The sequence below is a fragment of the Hemitrygon akajei genome, chromosome 22 (genome assembly GCF_048418815.1).
Source record: "Hemitrygon akajei chromosome 22, sHemAka1.3, whole genome shotgun sequence".
Classification (NCBI taxonomy): Eukaryota; Metazoa; Chordata; class Chondrichthyes; order Myliobatiformes; family Dasyatidae; genus Hemitrygon; species Hemitrygon akajei.
The window spans coordinates 55,448,987-55,465,908 of record NC_133145.1 but is presented as its reverse complement, the minus strand read 5'-3'; the positions used below and the strand labels follow the sequence as shown (position 1 = coordinate 55,465,908).

The 16,922-nt window shown below is 41.5% G+C and overlaps 1 protein-coding gene across 2 annotated transcripts in view; it reads right to left on the bottom strand.

The window, feature by feature from the left end:
* LOC140714750 (endonuclease V-like) overlaps window positions 1–16,922 on the bottom strand; it is a 268,236-nt gene that overhangs the window by 110,343 nt on the left and 140,971 nt on the right. The window contains exon 9 of one of the 2 annotated variants that reach the window (XM_073026280.1): window positions 7,976–16,112. The exons of the other annotated variant lie outside the window; for it this stretch is intronic. The gene's annotated coding sequence lies outside the window, so the exon portion shown is untranslated. Of the gene's footprint in view, window positions 1–7,975; window positions 16,113–16,922 lie in introns of those variants that run through there. 2 annotated transcript variants of the gene reach the window in all.

Here is a 16,922-nt window from a genome sequence, read left to right as displayed (position 1 = left end):
ATTTGCATCCTTAATGAATATAACCAAATGTAACAATTAGTGCAACTCTTCATTGATCCTCTGCTACTCTGAATTGAAGATGATGAAGTAACATCAAGTATCAAAGGTCAACTTCATTCACATATACTCCTACATATATTAGGAATTTGCTGTGGTGTGTTGGCATGAAATGCAAAGACAAACAACATTCAACAATTATAAAGAATAGAGAATTATGTTACATGTAAAGTTAGAGGTTAATGTATGGATATGGAATATTGATAAATAAACACTGGCATGTATTTACAATGTAAACAGCATTAAAAGTGGCTTACAGAATTTACAGTGCAGTGACAGCTGTAATGGATTAAAAGGGGTAGGGGGGATTGATCAGATTAAATGCCTGGGGGAAGAAACAGTTTTAAGATTTCATGAAGTTTTATTTTAATAACCATATAGCACTGTCCAGAAGGGAGTGTGTTTAAAAAAAGGATCTTGCAGGATGGATTTTTCCTGCCTGCTTCATTGTTCTGGACACTTACAAGTCCTGCAGCATTGGTTCACTGCAGCCAGTGACCGTTTTTTGCTTTAGTTTTTGTACAGAACTACATGAGCTTATTAGTGAGGGTAATTTCAGTTTCACTAAACACTTTAATGCATCCCTTCTAGGGCGCCTAAATAAACCAGTCCATTTAAAGGAACTACCAACAATTGAGAAAAAAATGGAAGTTCCATCCATTTGTACGTTGCAATTACTAAGGATAAGGAAAATAACCTAAAAGAACTGACAAGTACCAAATAGGCAAGAGGGGAGTTCACAAATGTCAGGGTAAGGGGGGAAGAGGTCCAGGGACAGTCTGTCTTGGAGGTTCTGCAGTAAAGATGGGATAGAGAGAGAATGAGAGGCAGAGATTGAGACACAGAGAGCTAGAAAGAGAGAGGCAGAGAGAGAGAGAGAGAGAGAGGAGAAAGAAAGAGAGAGGCTGAGTGAGAGAGGCGTAGAGAGGTAGAAGGAGAGAGACAGAAAGAGTGAGAGCGAAAGCAAGGGAGGTTGAGAGGGAGACGGTGAGAGAGAGAGGCAGAGAGTGAGAGGCTAGAGGGAGGAAGCGAGAGAGGTAGAAAGAGAAAGGCACAAAGAGAGAGGGATAGAGGCAGAGAGGCAAAGAGAGAGAGAGGAGAGATGCTGGGTGAGAGGCAGAGAGAGACAGTGAAGCAGAGAAAGAGTGAGAGGCAGAAAGAGAGCGAGAGAGTGAGAGAGAGACATTCAGAGACAGGAAGAGAGAGGCTGTGGAAGACAAGAGAGAGGGGCTGAGAGAGCGAAAGAGAAATAGCATTGCATTTGTTAAAAGCTTTTCAGAACCCTTTCAAGTTATCTGAAGATGCTTCTCAGCCAGTGAAGTGCTTCCAAAGTGTGGTCACGTTTGTAACCTAGGTAACTCAGCACCAACATGTGCACAGCAAGCCCCCAGAAGCAGGAATGTAATAATGGCCACATGGCCTGAACTTCCAGTGAAATATTGTTGAGTACACCAGAGAATTCTTTTCCCTTTAACCAAGTTGAGATTTCTTTTTGCTTATCTTACAAATGGTAACTCATTCTGCCATCTTTATGGCATTTGTGGCCATTTCAAGGTTTATTTCATACCTTGGAAACCTGGTTTCATGAGCTGTTAACTGTTCTATTGAAGGAAACAAGGAATTCATCACCTCTGTCTGAGGAAAGTGAGGCTCCCCCCCACCCCGCCCCCATCTTAATGCATTTTATAGGAGCATCATTGACAGCATCCTGACAATTGCACTTCCTTCTGGTGTGGGACTAACAGACCATTGGACCGGAAGTCCCGACAAAGGACTGTGAGAACAGCTGAAACGATCATAGGGGTCTCCCTACCATCCATCAGGGACATTTATCAGAAGCTCTGCATACACAGGGCACTCAATATAGTTAAGGATCCCACTCATCCATCTAGCATTCTCTTTGACTTTCTACCATCAGGCAGGAGAGTCTGATACATAAAAACAACAACAGTCAGGATGCGAAACCGTTTCTCCCTCAGGCCGTTAAACATAGAAATGTAGAAACATAGAAAACCTACGCACAATACAGGCCCTTTGGCCCACAAAGCTGTGCCAAAGAAGTCCTTACCTTAGAAATTACCTAGGGTTACCCATAGCCCTCTATTTTTCTAAGCTCCATGTACCTTAAAAGACCCTATTGTATCTGCCTCCACCACCATCGCTGGCAGCCCATTCCACGCACTTATCTCTCTCTGCGTAAAAAACTTACCTCTGACCTCCTCTGTACCTACTTCCAAGCACCAGAAAACTGTGCCCCTCTCACACTAGCCATTTCAGCCCTGGGAAAAAGCCTCTGACTATCCACACGATCAATGCCTCTCATCATCTTGTACACCTCTATCAGGTCACCTCTCATCCTCCGTCGCTCCAAGGAGAAAAGGCTGAGCTCACTCAACCTATTCTCATAAGGCATGCTCCCCAGTCCAGGCAACATCCTTGTAAATCCCCTCTGCATCCTTTCTATGGTTAAGCTTCTGAACTCCCTGCCACATCACATTTGAAGTGTCACTGGTTAATCTGTTTTGTACCTTACAATACTTAATTTATGCACTTTAGTTAGTTAATTTATGTGTAATCCACCTGTAGATTTCATCCTAACTTTCATAAGTTATTATGTGTTATGCACGGTGCTTTACACCCTGGGTTGGGGAAATACTGTCTCGTTTGACAATATACATGTATATAGTTAAATGACAATAAACTTGACTCAACTTACTCGAAATAAAGTTCAACTAACAGTAAGGAGTAGGAACATTCTTTCCAATATCTACTTTAACAACTGTCAGATTTTAGGCGCATTCTGCAGCTTACGAATACAGAACATTTACCGGTTATATTCCACTGCTGTTCTGCAAACAGGGAGTGAAACACGTAGGAATCACAGACGATCAAATGTGGCACGAGAACATTGAACACTACAGTTCAGCACAGACCAGGCCCTTCGGCCCATTATGTTGTACTGACCATGATGCCAAATTAAACTAAACCATCAGCTTGCAGGTCCATGTGCCTCTTAAATGCCCCCATTATGTAATGAAGAGGGGGCAGAGTGAACCTGCCATGTGGTAAGAGAGGGGTTTGCAAATGTGAATGAAGGTATAATGCTCTGGGGGGCAGGAAACAAGAGGGGGCTGTACAAGTCAGGCTAGCCAGTGGATAGCCACTTGTCTATGTCCTGGCTGTGCCCAACTTTTCATGTCAATTAAAGTGCCCATCTAAGCTAATTCCTTTGGCCCATATTTGTCTACACCTTCCTACCCATGCACCTGTCATCACGTACCCATGCTTTCAAATGTGATCACTGTCCTTGTTCTGACTACTTTTTCTGGCAGCTTGCTTCATCTATGTACAGCCGTCTGCATAACAGTGTCCTCCCTCAGGTCCCTTTTAAACTTTGGAGGTGGGTGTTGGGGGGGGTGTCTCCATGCTATGTCCCCTTCTGGTTAAGGCTGGATTTTGATTGCCTCACAGTGTACTTTTAGTAGAAGAAGAAGAAGAAAGCCCTTAACTCTGAGTGGAGTCATCGGGACGCTGTCGTGATGGCGCTGTTTTGAGCAGGCTTTCTTATTTTTATGAGGCCCAGTTGGTAGCTCGACACTTAACCCAGCACGGATGGAAAGTGCTGGATTCGAACTTTGAGCCTTCACTCCGAAGTCCGGCGCTGATGCCACTACGCCACCAGCCGGCTACTTTTAGTGTGCACCTGGATTGAGAAGTCTGAGTCTCGATAGAATCAGTGGTTTGCAGTGACACCATCCATTCTTAAGGACCCTCACCATCTGGGATATACTCTCTTCTCATTACCCAGTGTCAGAGAGGAGCCTGAAGACACACACTTAGCGTTTTAGGAACAGCTTCTTGTGGTTTGATTCAAATGTGGATGCAGGTTCGATTTCAGCATTTAACAGAAATTTTGGCAAGTAAATGTATGGTGGGCTATAGTCCAGATGCAGAATGATAGTTTGGCACAGATTAGATGGGCCAAAAGGCCTGTTTCTGTGCTGTAGCATTCTGTAACTCTATGAACCTGATTCTGATGGTGTGCTGTGAGTTTCTCAGTTCACAGACCAATGATGGCCAGCGAGCTGAGTCCTGAGGAAGCAGAACAAGATGGAGTCGAAGGAAACAAACAAACAGTAAAGAGATGGACTTGAGAGGTGTCCAGTTTCTTAAAGAGCCCTTTTGAAAGAAAAAAGTTAAGAAAATACACTTATGGTGGTGGCCACTTGCTCCCATTGAGGTCAGTTGGTTGTACAGTTTACAATGAGTGCAGTTTCTGCATGGTTTCCAAAACAGTTGCTAAGTCCCTCTTGCATCATATCACAAAATCATTCAATTACCACTGGAGGCTATTCTGCCAGTCAAATCCAGGTCAGTTTCTGCTGGGCAACAGTGAAGCTTGAAAGGCCCTCTTGCCAAGAGTGCCCTTAGCCCAGGCTAAGGTGTGAGACTATGTAACTTAAGACTGTTGCTCGGGTCCGGAAAAACAATGTTCATTTCCATCCCAACACGTGTCCTTTGTCTGCTGAGGAACTGTTAGTTGACATGAAGAAACAAGTTACCCCCCCCCCCGCCCCTCTTTCTCTCTTAGACACATGTAACTTCATTCTGTCTGCAAGAAATGGCAGGATCTCCCACTGGCTACCAATTTCAATTTAACTTCCCATTCCCATTCTAACATTCCCCTCTACTGCCATGATGAGACCAAATTCAGGTTGGAGGAGCAACATGTCATATTCCATCTGGGTAGCCTCCATCTTGATAGCATAAATATTGATTTCTCCAGTAGTTACACCTTCTCTTTTTTCCCATTCCTCCTTCTGATTCTCCTCTCATTCCTTCTCTTCTCCTCCACAGCCCATCACCTCCCTTTGGTGCCCCTTCTCATTCCTTTTCTTCCACACCCCACTGTCTGCTCCTATCAGATTCCTTCTTATCCAGTCCTTTATCTTTTCCACCTATCAGCTTCCAACTTCTTACTTCATCCCCACCCCCTTCCCCCTCACCAGGCTTCCCCAATCACCTGCCAGCTTGTTCTCCTTTCCCTCTCCACCACCTTCTTTTTCTGGCCTCTGCTACTTCCCTTTTCAGCCCTGTTGAAGGGTCTCAGGCAGAAACGTCGACTGTTTATTCCCCTTCATGGATGCTGCCTGACTTGCTGAGTCGCTCCAACATTTTATGTGTGTTGCTTGATATTTTTAATACAATTTTTTCAGCAGGCCATCAATAAAGTGCCACATCTTCTGGGATGTGACATTTCCCCTACAGATTAACATCCTGAAAGAGAGTGAAACTCCCTGGTTTCCTTGGCTGCGTAAGTCGAGGGAAGACTACCAAACTCATGAGATTGAGACACACCGATCCCACCCCAAACCCCGGTTTGTGTGGATGCTGTGTAATTTGCTACTCTGTTACAAATTAATGTTACTTACTTTGATGTACTCTTGTACTTTGGATAATAACTGTAATAATAATAAAAAGATTTGAAAAGAAAGAAAAAAGAAAATGAATTAATGCCACAAAATAGCAGATGGGTAAAGGAATTATATTTATGAATCTTCACTAAAGGGTTTGTAAAGAATTACAAAAAGAAAAGTGCCCATTCTAATTAAACAGTCAAATAGGCATAAGTTGGAGCTCATCTTGAGCTTCTCTGTCACTCACGCGCTGGGCCCTTGGTCAGCGTGAAAGCACACACCCACCTTCCTAATGTCGCTCGCAATCCATCTCGAACAAATGGGTCTCCCACCGGATTGTCTGATACGACCGGTTCTCCCCAGCGCCTTCTCTCTTCATCTCCTCTCGAACAAAAGCCCCAAGCCCAACCTTCATGTCCTTCACCAGAGAAACCTCCCTTTAATCTGACCATCCTAATTGGATGGTCCACATTTCTTCTCATCTCTTAATCTTCATCAATAACCCAAATAAGCTGAAAACAGAACAGACTGCCCTCACAGAACTGCCAAAGTGAAATACATATCGCATAACAGTAAAAATATGAACCAGGGCATTACAAAAGTTACAAGGAACAATTTTGGGAAGACAACAAAACAAAAACTTGAATATGAAATGTAGTGGATTACGAGATGTAACATTTTTGATATTTCATCCCTGGTGCACAAACTCTAGGGTAAAATGCCTTTTCCTTTCAAAACGGCAACAAAAATGTCACGGTTTGAAATGCTAAAATGTTGAAGGCATCAGAAGTTAAAACGCTCCAACTCCCGAAAGGAAATGAAATTCCTTTCTTTAAACTTTTGTGGGACTGGCGGACAGTTTAGAAATCTAGACTCTCTCACAATAGCAGATTGTGAGAGAGTCTGGATTTGAATTCTTTCTCGTAGTTGCTGTTGCTCTGGGCTCTTGGCCAAAGTCACACTGAAGCACTGATTTTCGGTCTGCAGGACTACGCTGTTTCAGCATGTAATGTCGTGCCAAGTTCAATATTTTATGCTGCCCATCAGATGTAATGCTCAAAGCATTAATATTTAAGTCTTTTTTGGATTGGGAAAAACAGCATATATTCATCACTGAATTGAAGTAAAGAAGTTTTTTAAATTTGGTATTTCTTGTCAACCGTAATGCAGGGAAGTTTTAAGTACCTCAGTGACTAAGATCCATGTACAATTGGGTAGAGATGGATGATGAATGGCCTGTTAAAGCATCTGGCTTGTGCCAAAGAGAAGACATTTCAAGGACAACAATTTCTGACAGAGTACAAGCCAAGTACAAGTAATCAGTACAACGCAATGTTGTGACTTTAAGGATCTACAAACTTGTTCTCCACTCCAGTACTGTGCAAGAGTCTTAGGCATCCCAGCTATATACATATGCTGAAGACCTTTGCACAGTACTGTAACTCTCTACTACTCTATCAACCATGTGCCTATCCAAGAGTTCCTTAAAAGCCCCTAATGTCATTTAAGGAACTCCCAAATGCCTCTACCACCACCCTGGTGAAGGATTCTAGACAGCCACCACTCTCTGTGTAAAAAAAACCTAACACTGACACCCTTCCACTATGTCCTCAAACTACATTAAAATTATGCCTTTCTTGTAATAGCCATTTCCACCTGAGGGAGAAGCCTCTGCTTGTCCACTCTATCAGTGCCTATTATCATCCTGTACATCTCCGTCACGTCACCTCCCATCCGTGTGCGAGACAGAATATTGTACTCGTTAAAGTTCTGTGTAACACAACCAGCTGCTATCCTCCTAAGATCAAAAATCCTAAATTCTGTGCGGAATGGCATGAAATGAAACTAAGAAATGGCATGAATGTCTAAAAATAGAAATGGGGCAGAATATTAGTCTTAATTTCAAGAGGATTAGAATATAAAAGCAATGGTGTAATGGTGTAATGGTGTAATGCTGATAATGGTATAATGGTGTAATGCTGATAATGGTGTAATGGTGTAATGCTGTAATGGTGTAATAGGACATTGGTCAGACCGTAACTTGGAGTATTGTGAGCAGTTTTGGGCCCGTTATCAAAGAAAGAATGTGCTGACATTGGAGAGAGTCCAAAGGAGATTCACTAGAATGATCCAGGGAATGAAAGGATTAAGGTATGAGTCATGTATGATGGCTCTGGGCTTGTACTCACTGGAATTTAGAAGAATGAGGGGGTACTCCCATTGAAACTTATCAAATATTGAAAGATCTAGATGGAGTTGACATGGAGAGGATGTTTCCTGCCTAGAGTAAAGGAGTCTAGGACCAGATGGTAAAAGGACATTCCTTTAGAACAGAGATGAGGAGGAATTTCTTTAGCCAGATGGTGGTGAATCTGGAATTCATTGCCACTGACAGCAATGAACATTTAAAGTGGAGATTCTTCAGTTCTTGATTAGTAAGGGTGTTAAAGGTTACAGGGAGAAGGCAGGAGAATGGGGCTGAGAGGGATAATAAATCAGCCATGATGGAATGGTGGAGCAGACTCGATGGGCTAAATGGCCTAATTCTGCTCCTATGTCTTATGGTCATTAAGACCTATGAATGGACCTGCTTTGTGCTTCTGGTTTTATTTCAGGCTATTCCGGTAATTTGAGATTTATTCCTGTTTACTCATCCCCCACTGCGATTCATAAAGTTCTCCAAAATCAGACCAGGTCCCTGAGCGCTGCATCAAACCTTCCGCTGACGGACATTCCAACTCCTATCCTACTTCATTTACTGTAAAAAAAAAATCCTCAGTTCATGTTTAATTGATTCCTTATCAATAATTCAGGCCTACAACAAAATCTTCATGACTCGCTTTTTTAAAAAAAAGTATCAGAATAAGGATTGAGAAAGTGAAAGCAGACATTGATGAGGATCAAAGACTGTTTGATCAAAAACAGTCACTGGAACGGACCCTTAAGGATTTCCTCCAACACTATTGCAGTGACGAACATGCAACACGAGTGACGTCTAACTTGTGCATGTTAAGAACAAACATCATCTGCTATGACCTATTCTCCTTCGCTTTTCCATGGGAGAGTCGGGCATATGTTTAAAACCGAAAAGAAACATGGGCTTTCATCTTCCTCCCACTCTTGTGCCAGCAGCTCATTATTATGTCAAGAGCTGCAGCTCAGTTTTAAAAGTGAAGATATCCAGGCACATGACGTGGATTTGACAGAAGTTTACCATAATCTGTGGGTTTACACAATCCACTCTGAAGGTTATTTTATTGCAGCTGTACCCCACATTTGTTGAGAATACTTCCCCCTAAAAATGCTATTCAAACTTTATTTCAAAGCTTCATTCCCCCATCTCATTTGTATTTAGCCATTTTCTGAATATATCCATCTTGCACAAGTTAAAAATCTTTAATTTCCTGTATCATAAATAACCATACTGAAAATTTGCAAACCTGATAAAGCAGAAGAAATAACAATCAGAGTCAGTATTTCTAATTAGCTTCTTTTTCAGTCCACGACATGCAAATAATTAGAGCAGCAATCTCAAGAAAGGGAATAAAATGACTCTGCAGTATGCAAAGCTATATTAATTAGCAGATATATTTCTCATATCAATATTTCTGATTAATTAGTCTTATGCCTCATTCCAAAGGGGTGTGAAGTATTACTGCCTCACTCTGGTGTGTTTAAAGTCAACTCAGAGTAAATTTATCATCAAAGTATATATATGTTGCCACATACTATCTTAAGATTTATTTTCTTGCTAACATTTGCAGGAAAATAAAGAAATAAAATAAAATTTATGAAAACTACTTATACATTTATTTATTCAGAGATACAGTGCAAAACTGGCTTTCAGGCCCAAAGAGCCAAGCCACCCAGCAACCCACCTATTTAACACTAGCCTAATCACAGGACAACTTACAGTGACCAATTAACCTACTAATCAGCATGTCTTTGGACTGTGGGACGAAACTAGAAACCCACGTGCTCATGAGAGAGATGTACAAACTTCTTGCAGAGATCTTTGGAAATGAACTCTGAGGCCCCAAGCTGTAAAAGCTTCATGCTAACCACTGCACTACTGTGGCACCCTGCAATTGTGTAAACAAGGACTGACAAACAAAGAAGACATTTTGTGCAAGTAAAAAATACTGAGAACATGAGTTGTTGAGTCCCTGAGAGTGAGTATGTCGACTCTAGAATCAGTAAAGAGTTGAATTGAGTGAAGTTATCTCTGCTGGTTCAGGACTCAGGAGCCTGACAGTTGAAGGGTAATAACTGTTCTGAAACCTGGTGGTGTGAGACCAAAAGCTCCTGTACCTACTGCCTGATGGTAGTAGCAGGAAGAGTGCATTACGTTGTAATAATGTTCCATTATGAGTTAAGAGTTTTGTATTTCAACATGATTGCAGTTCAAAGTTCAAAGCAACATATATCTCACCATACACAACCCTGAGATTCCTTTAATTTGGAAGTTTTGTAAATAGCCTGCAACACATTGCTGTGGTTCACTAGCGCTATCTTGGCTAAATTGGTTTCTGCAGAAAAAGCCTCTGGTATCCTTACAGCACATGGCAGGGGCTCCCTCCTGACCTGTTACTCGATATCCAACACTTACCAAGCACAAAACAGCAACACTTCCATCCTGCACCGACTGTCAGCTCATTGCAAGGTGGAATCTCAGACACTGAGCTGCCAGATATCCTTATTTCTGGAAGGAAGTGTGTTTAAACCCCAAATTTCACATTCATGTAAGGCAATGTTTCTAAACAAAAATGCATTGGGTATTTAATGTTGGTTCCTAACTGGGCAAGGCTGCCTGAGAAACAAGTACATAGTTCCAAGTCAGTGTGAGCTGGTGATCAGTGAATCAAGTGGGATTTACAATGCACACCAGATTTTAATTCCAAACCTTATTTAATTAACTGAATTTAAACATCCCACCTGAAGTGATGGGATTTTTTTTCAGGAGCAGAATTAGTCCATTCAGCCCATCAAGTCTGCTCCACCATTCGATCATGGCTGATTTATCTTCCCTCTCATCCTATTTGGAGTTTGAACTCACTTCCAGTTCATTTGCCAAGGCATCTAGATTACAAGTACACTATTTTAGCATCCAGAGTACAGAGGTGTTGTCTTACTTTAACGCTATAAAGCCGCCCAGTTAATCAGCTGTTTTCACAGCAATTCAACTAGATAAGGCATCGAGTGTTTGAAAGATTCCATTGGGGATGGTCCTAGCTTCATGCCAGGTCTGAAATTTTTTTTTAAAAACTGCAGGCCATAAACATTAGAAATTCTGCAGATGCTGGAAATCCAGAATAACCCACACAAAATGCTGGTGGAATGCAATGGGTCACACAGCATCTATGGAGGGGAATAAATGGTCAACATTATAGGGCGAGACATTTCTTCAAACATGAATCAACCTCCTGACAAACCACAAACTCTTAAAAGGCCTCTCATGTCTTTAACACATTTAAGCAATTAGAAATCATTTCATCCTTAATAGGGAAGGAGAGCCCATTATATGAGATGAATATTGAAAGGCATTTTGAACATTGAAAGGCCTAGATAGAGTGGATGTGGAAAGGATGTATCCAATAGTGGGGTCTCTAGGACCAGAGAACGCAGCCTTAGAATACAAATTCAGCAAGTGATCACACTAAAAGAATCTGTTAAATGAAATGAATACAGTTACTGAAGACTCCAACTGTGAGGGTACTAATTAATAACAGGGAGATTAAAAATGGGAAAAGTGACTAGTTGTCATCAAATGAGGTCAATACTTTCCTTCAAATTTACAATCCCTTCTAAAAATTATAGTGAGCAAGTTTATCTTGAGAACTTAAGCAAATGTTAGGAATAAAGTGCAAAATTTATTGAATTCCAGTAAACTATTCAGTCACAATAGTGCAATGGCTGGCATGACACTTCTCCAGCTTGGGGCATTGGGAGTTCAGAGTTCAATTCTGATGACACCTGTAAGGAGTCTGTATGTCCTGCCCATGGAATGTGTGGGTTTCCTCCCACAGTCCAAAGACGTACTGGTTAGTAGGTTATTTTGTCATTGTAATTAGGCTAGGCTAAATTGGGGTTACTGGGCGATGCAGCTCAGAGGGCTGGAAAGGCCACTTCCACGCTGTATCTCTAAATAAAATGATTAGCAGTAAGTTAAGCCTCCAATCCCACAAAACCTACTTTATAATGCTGCAGCAATTCCTGCTTTCCCGGGTGAATTTATGATCTGTGTTGCTAAATTATTAATGTGCCGGTGGGGGTTTGCCTTTAGAACAGAGCTGAGAAGGAATTTCTTTATCCAGAGAGTGGTGAATCTGTGGAATTCATTATCAGACAGCTGTGGAAGTGAAGTCAATGGGTATACTTAAAGCAGAGGATGATAGGGTCTTGATAAGTAAGGGTGTTAAAGATTACAGGGAGAAGGCAGAAGAACGGGGCTGAGAAGGATAATAAATCAGCCGTGATGATGGCTGAATGACCTAAACCTGCACCTATTTCCCATGGTCTTCTTGATGCCCTCCATTGGTTGGGGTCGAGCACGGATGTTGCATCTCAGCTTCCTACGCGATATGCAAGCCAGGGCAGTATGAAAGCTGCTGCCCATGCAGCAAGCTCCCCCTCACCACGCAGCTGATGAATCCAAAGGAACGGCAGAGACTGATAGAAGTTTGGCACCAGCGGCGTCACAGGAATTGCCAGACAGCGTTGAACTCAACCTTAGGGACTCCAGCTCTGGATTTTTTTCCCTTTTGGTTTACTCCCGAAGTCTTCCCTGTGTAGCCGCAAGGCAGGGGAGATTTAAGATCAGAGTTACCCTTCTCCTAGGTGAGCTGCTGACCATGGCTAATGAGCCCCATCAGGCTGAAGCGACTGGTTTTAAGGTGCCAGTAACCCACTTTTGCCCCTTCTCCTGTCAGTAGAAACAGTTCACTGGGCTTAGTGGCTAAGCCACATGAGAAGGCCAGAGGCTGGACATAGCCTCTCAAATAGTCAGAGGCTATTTGAGACACACGCCATTGGGAGCATTTCATTGGTAGTGGGAGGCTATTGCCATTACCACCCCTTCCCATGGCTATAACAACCTTAATGAACCAGTGGTCAATAAGACCAGCCTATGGTCTTAAGTGTGCTTTTGTCACAAAACAGTTCAGTGCACCATTGAACAAACACTGTGTATGATGCTTTATAATTAACTCAGTATTGTTAATTTATGACCTACTTCACAATATCAGCCCAAATGATTTGAAGTAAAATTCATCAGTTCATTTAAATGTAGGGCAGTTTTAATTGCATTGTGTCTGAAGATTTAGCTTGTATCACAAAATTTGCAGAAAAATAGGCTGCTGCAAATGCTTCCCTATCTAAAAAACTGCTTGGATTAGAAATTCTGCAAATGATCACACAGAAAGAATCTGTTAAATGTAATGAATTTAATTACTGAAAACTCCTACTGTGAGGGTACTAATTAATAACAGGGAGATTTAAAAATAGGTAAAGTGATTGGTCTTCACCAAATAAGGTCAATACTTATCTTCAAGTTACAAATCCCTTCTTAAAATTTTAGTGAGCAAGTTTATTTTGAGAACATAAGCAAAAGTTAGGAATAAGTTGTAAAATTTAGTGAATTCCAGTGAAATATTCAGCTCCAAGATGGCGTAGTGGTTAGCATGACACCATTACAGCTCAGGTTGTTGCAGTTCAGAGTTCAATTTTGACCCCATCTGTAAGGAGCATGCATGTCCTCCCTGTGGAATGTGTGGGCTTTTTCCAGGTCCTCCAGTTTCTTCCCACAGTCCAAAATAGTCCAAAGTCATGCAGTACCTGTTAGAAGGTTAAATGGTCATTGTAAATTGTCCCATGATTAGGCTAGGAGTTGCTGGGCCAGAAGGGCCTGATCAGCATTGTATCTCTAATGAAATGATTAGCAGTAAATTATAGCCCCTAATCCCAGAAAACCTACTTTATAATGCTGCAGCAATTCCTGCTTTCCCAGGTGAATTTATGGTCTGTTTTGTTAAATTATTAAATTGCTGGTGGGGGTTTGCCTTTTTACACATAAACATCTTATTACACATAAACATCTTTTATTTCTGAAAATTACATTAAATAGAGAATGTGGAAAATTACAAAGTGATAAACTAATTGTGGAGTTTGCATAATATAAGTAGCTGAATTTCTAACTGGTATTTAAGCCCTGAAATAATTTGATCCCCTTAGAATACTATAGCAACCATAAATCTGTATCTAAAGCAGTGACGGCCAGGGAGCTGCTCGGGGCCATGAATTTTGCTTTGGTTATTTTCTCTTCACCAGTAGTAATGTGCTTTGCTGGCTCTGATCGTCAATGTTCCATGGACAGAGCTCATGATTAAATCAACTGCCGCTGAGAAATGTGTTAGGGATTATTATTTGGAGGGTGAGTAGTCCTGGATAGCATAATTATGGATGAACTAAAACGAGGACCAGTCTTCAGGAAAAAAAAAACTTGTACACAATTTAACTTCGATCTGATACTCGAAGGCTTACTCTTACCAGCTCATTACTACCATCAGCAAAGAGGAACAGGAGCCTGAAGAAAAAAACACTCAGTGTTTTAGGAACACATTCTTTCCTCTGCCATCAGATTTCTGAACAGACATTGAACCAACCCATGAAAAGTACTTCACTATTTTCGCTCTCTTTTTACACTACTTATTTATTTTATATATATATATATTTCTTATTGTAATTTATAGTATATTTTATTATAGGAGAATATATATGCTTGTATCTGTTTTATTGTAATTTAATTTATATTTTATGGACTACTGTGGCAAACAACAAATCCAGCTTAACACACTTAAAATGCTGGAGGAACACAGCAGGTCAGGCAGCATCTATGGAGAGGAATAAACAGTTGACGTTTCCGGATGAGACTGTTCATCTGAATTCACAATGAAAGGACTCGGCCTGAAAGGTTGACTGTTTTATCCACTTCCACAGATGCTGCCTGACCTGCTGAGTTCCTCCAGTATTTTGTGTGTGTTACTCTGGATTTACAGCATCTGCAGAATCTCTTGTAGTTATAATTAGCACATGCTTATGGTGTATTTCAGTGACAGTTCAGGACAAGTATATTTTATCACTCAACCTTTTGGTTAGTTGCACATCATGAAACATCCTTCAACATTTAAAAAAGGGCTATATTTTGTGTATCTGGAGTTTGTACTCAGAAGCTTTTGGAACAGACACTGGTATTGTATATTCAAAGGGATTCTACTGGTTGGGATGTACTACCACTGTAATTATGTAATTCTGTAAATTTATCTGGCTGTATTCCAAAAGTTAAGATGGTTCTTTAAGGTTGTTATAGCTGGGAGTGGTAGCAGGGATAAACTCCCTCTAACTATTAAATACTCCCAGTGGTGTGCATCTCAAATGCCTCTGACAACCAAGTCCAGCTCCTGGCCTTCACGTGTGGCTTAGTTACTAAGCCCGACAGAACCGTTTCAATTCAGGCAGATAGGGCTCATCAGCCATGGTTGGAAACTCTTCTAGGAGAAGGAAAACTCTGATCTCAAACCTCCGCTATCTCACATTCATTCATGGGGAAGGCGTCGGAAATAAACCCCAAGGGAAAAATCTGGAGCTGGATTCCCTGAGGCAGTCCTACGCTGAGGTCAATGCTGACTGGCAACTCCTGTGATGCTGCTGGTACCAAACTGTATTGGTCTCTGTCATTCCTTTGGGATCATTAGATGCATGGAAAGGGGGAGACTATTTCATGGACAACAGCTTGCTCTCCATATCGTGCTGCCCAGGCTTGCATATCCAGACAGTTCGGACGCAATATCCACAGTCAACTCTGACTGATGGAGGCCCTCATTCATGTATATGGCTGAATGTCAATAAACTTAAACTTGAACTTGAGACTGCACATTAACTCTTACAATTAACATTGTTTCAGCAAAAACATTTCATGGATTTGTATTAAATGTCCTCTATTCCTATTTTTAGAGATGTTGATCTACATTACATATTTATAGACCTTGGGAGTTACTTGGTTCAGTTTTGGGAAAGGGCTGTTTATTCAACTTTAATCACCTGCTGTACATATTAAGTGTGGGAATAAGGCATTTGGCCCCATAAGCACTGTCCACTAATCTATAAAGCCATCTCTGGAAATCTCAGTGTTACTTCCCCAATCCTTTTCTGCAGTCTCACCAGTAGCATTCTTCACCATCCACCCCAATTCAAATATGCACTTAGAAAGATTGTATGAAAATATACATTCTCCGTTACATTTCAAAACATGAAAATTAAGAATATTACCAATCTGTGTTGAAAATAGAAGACCATTTTGACCAGGTAATAATGTTTAAACAGTTAAACAGCCGCATGGTTAGTACAATATTCATTGTACACACATCCAACACGGTGGTGGGTAGTGCTGGGTAAAGAATTTGAAGTATAATCTGTGATCCTTGGTCTGGACAATTTATGACCCAGGCAAGCATGTTTAGAGTCTGAAGACAAACATCATTACTGGAAAATTAATGGCCTTTTTGTCCCCTTTGAATATTCCAAGCAAGCAGTTCCAGAGGTAGAAGCGGCAGCTGTTTTGGTGGAAGGTCCTTTCTTCCTGGGCTGGAAAAATAATGAAGAACACATATCAGAATTTCAGTTGGTAGAGGGACCAGCCAGAGATGAAGAGGCTTGATTCTGAGTCAGGGCTGGTTTAACCAAGTTAGGGCAGCGTCATTAGCACGGTCACTTCACAGTGCCAACAATCACCGATTTGGGGTTCGCTTCCCGCTGCTGCCTGTAAGGTGTTTGTATGTTCGTCCTGTTACCACGTGGGCTTCACTAGAACGTAAAAGATAGGAGCAGGAGTAGGCCATCTGGCCCATTGAGCCTGTTCCGCAATTTAATAAGATCACAGCTCATTGGGTAGTGGACACAGGTCCACTTACATGTCTTTTCCCCATAAACCTTAATTCCCCTACCAAAAATCCATCTAACATGCATTTAATAAGCTGGCTTCTACTGCTTCCCGGGGCAGAGAATTCCTCAGAGTCATTCCTCCCTGGGAAAAGCAGTTTCTCCTCATCTCAATCCTAAATCTATTCCCGGAATCTTAAGGCTACTTCCCCTGTATCCCTCTGGGTGTTCAGTTTCCTCCCACATTTCAATGACATACAGTTAAAGCTAGTGAGTTGGGGGCAGACTATATTGGTGCAGGAAGTGAGGCGGCACTTGGGAATTGTCCCCAGCACAAACTCCGAATGTCTTGGCCGTTGATGCAAAATGACGCATTTCACTGTACGTTTCGATGCACGTGTGACAAATAAAGCTACTCTTTTTAAAAAAAGTTGGCAGTCTGTAATTAGTCTTCTCTCGGAAGAGGGGAACAGCAGCCAATGCCCGCACAGGACTCCATGATTCCTACCGGCAAAT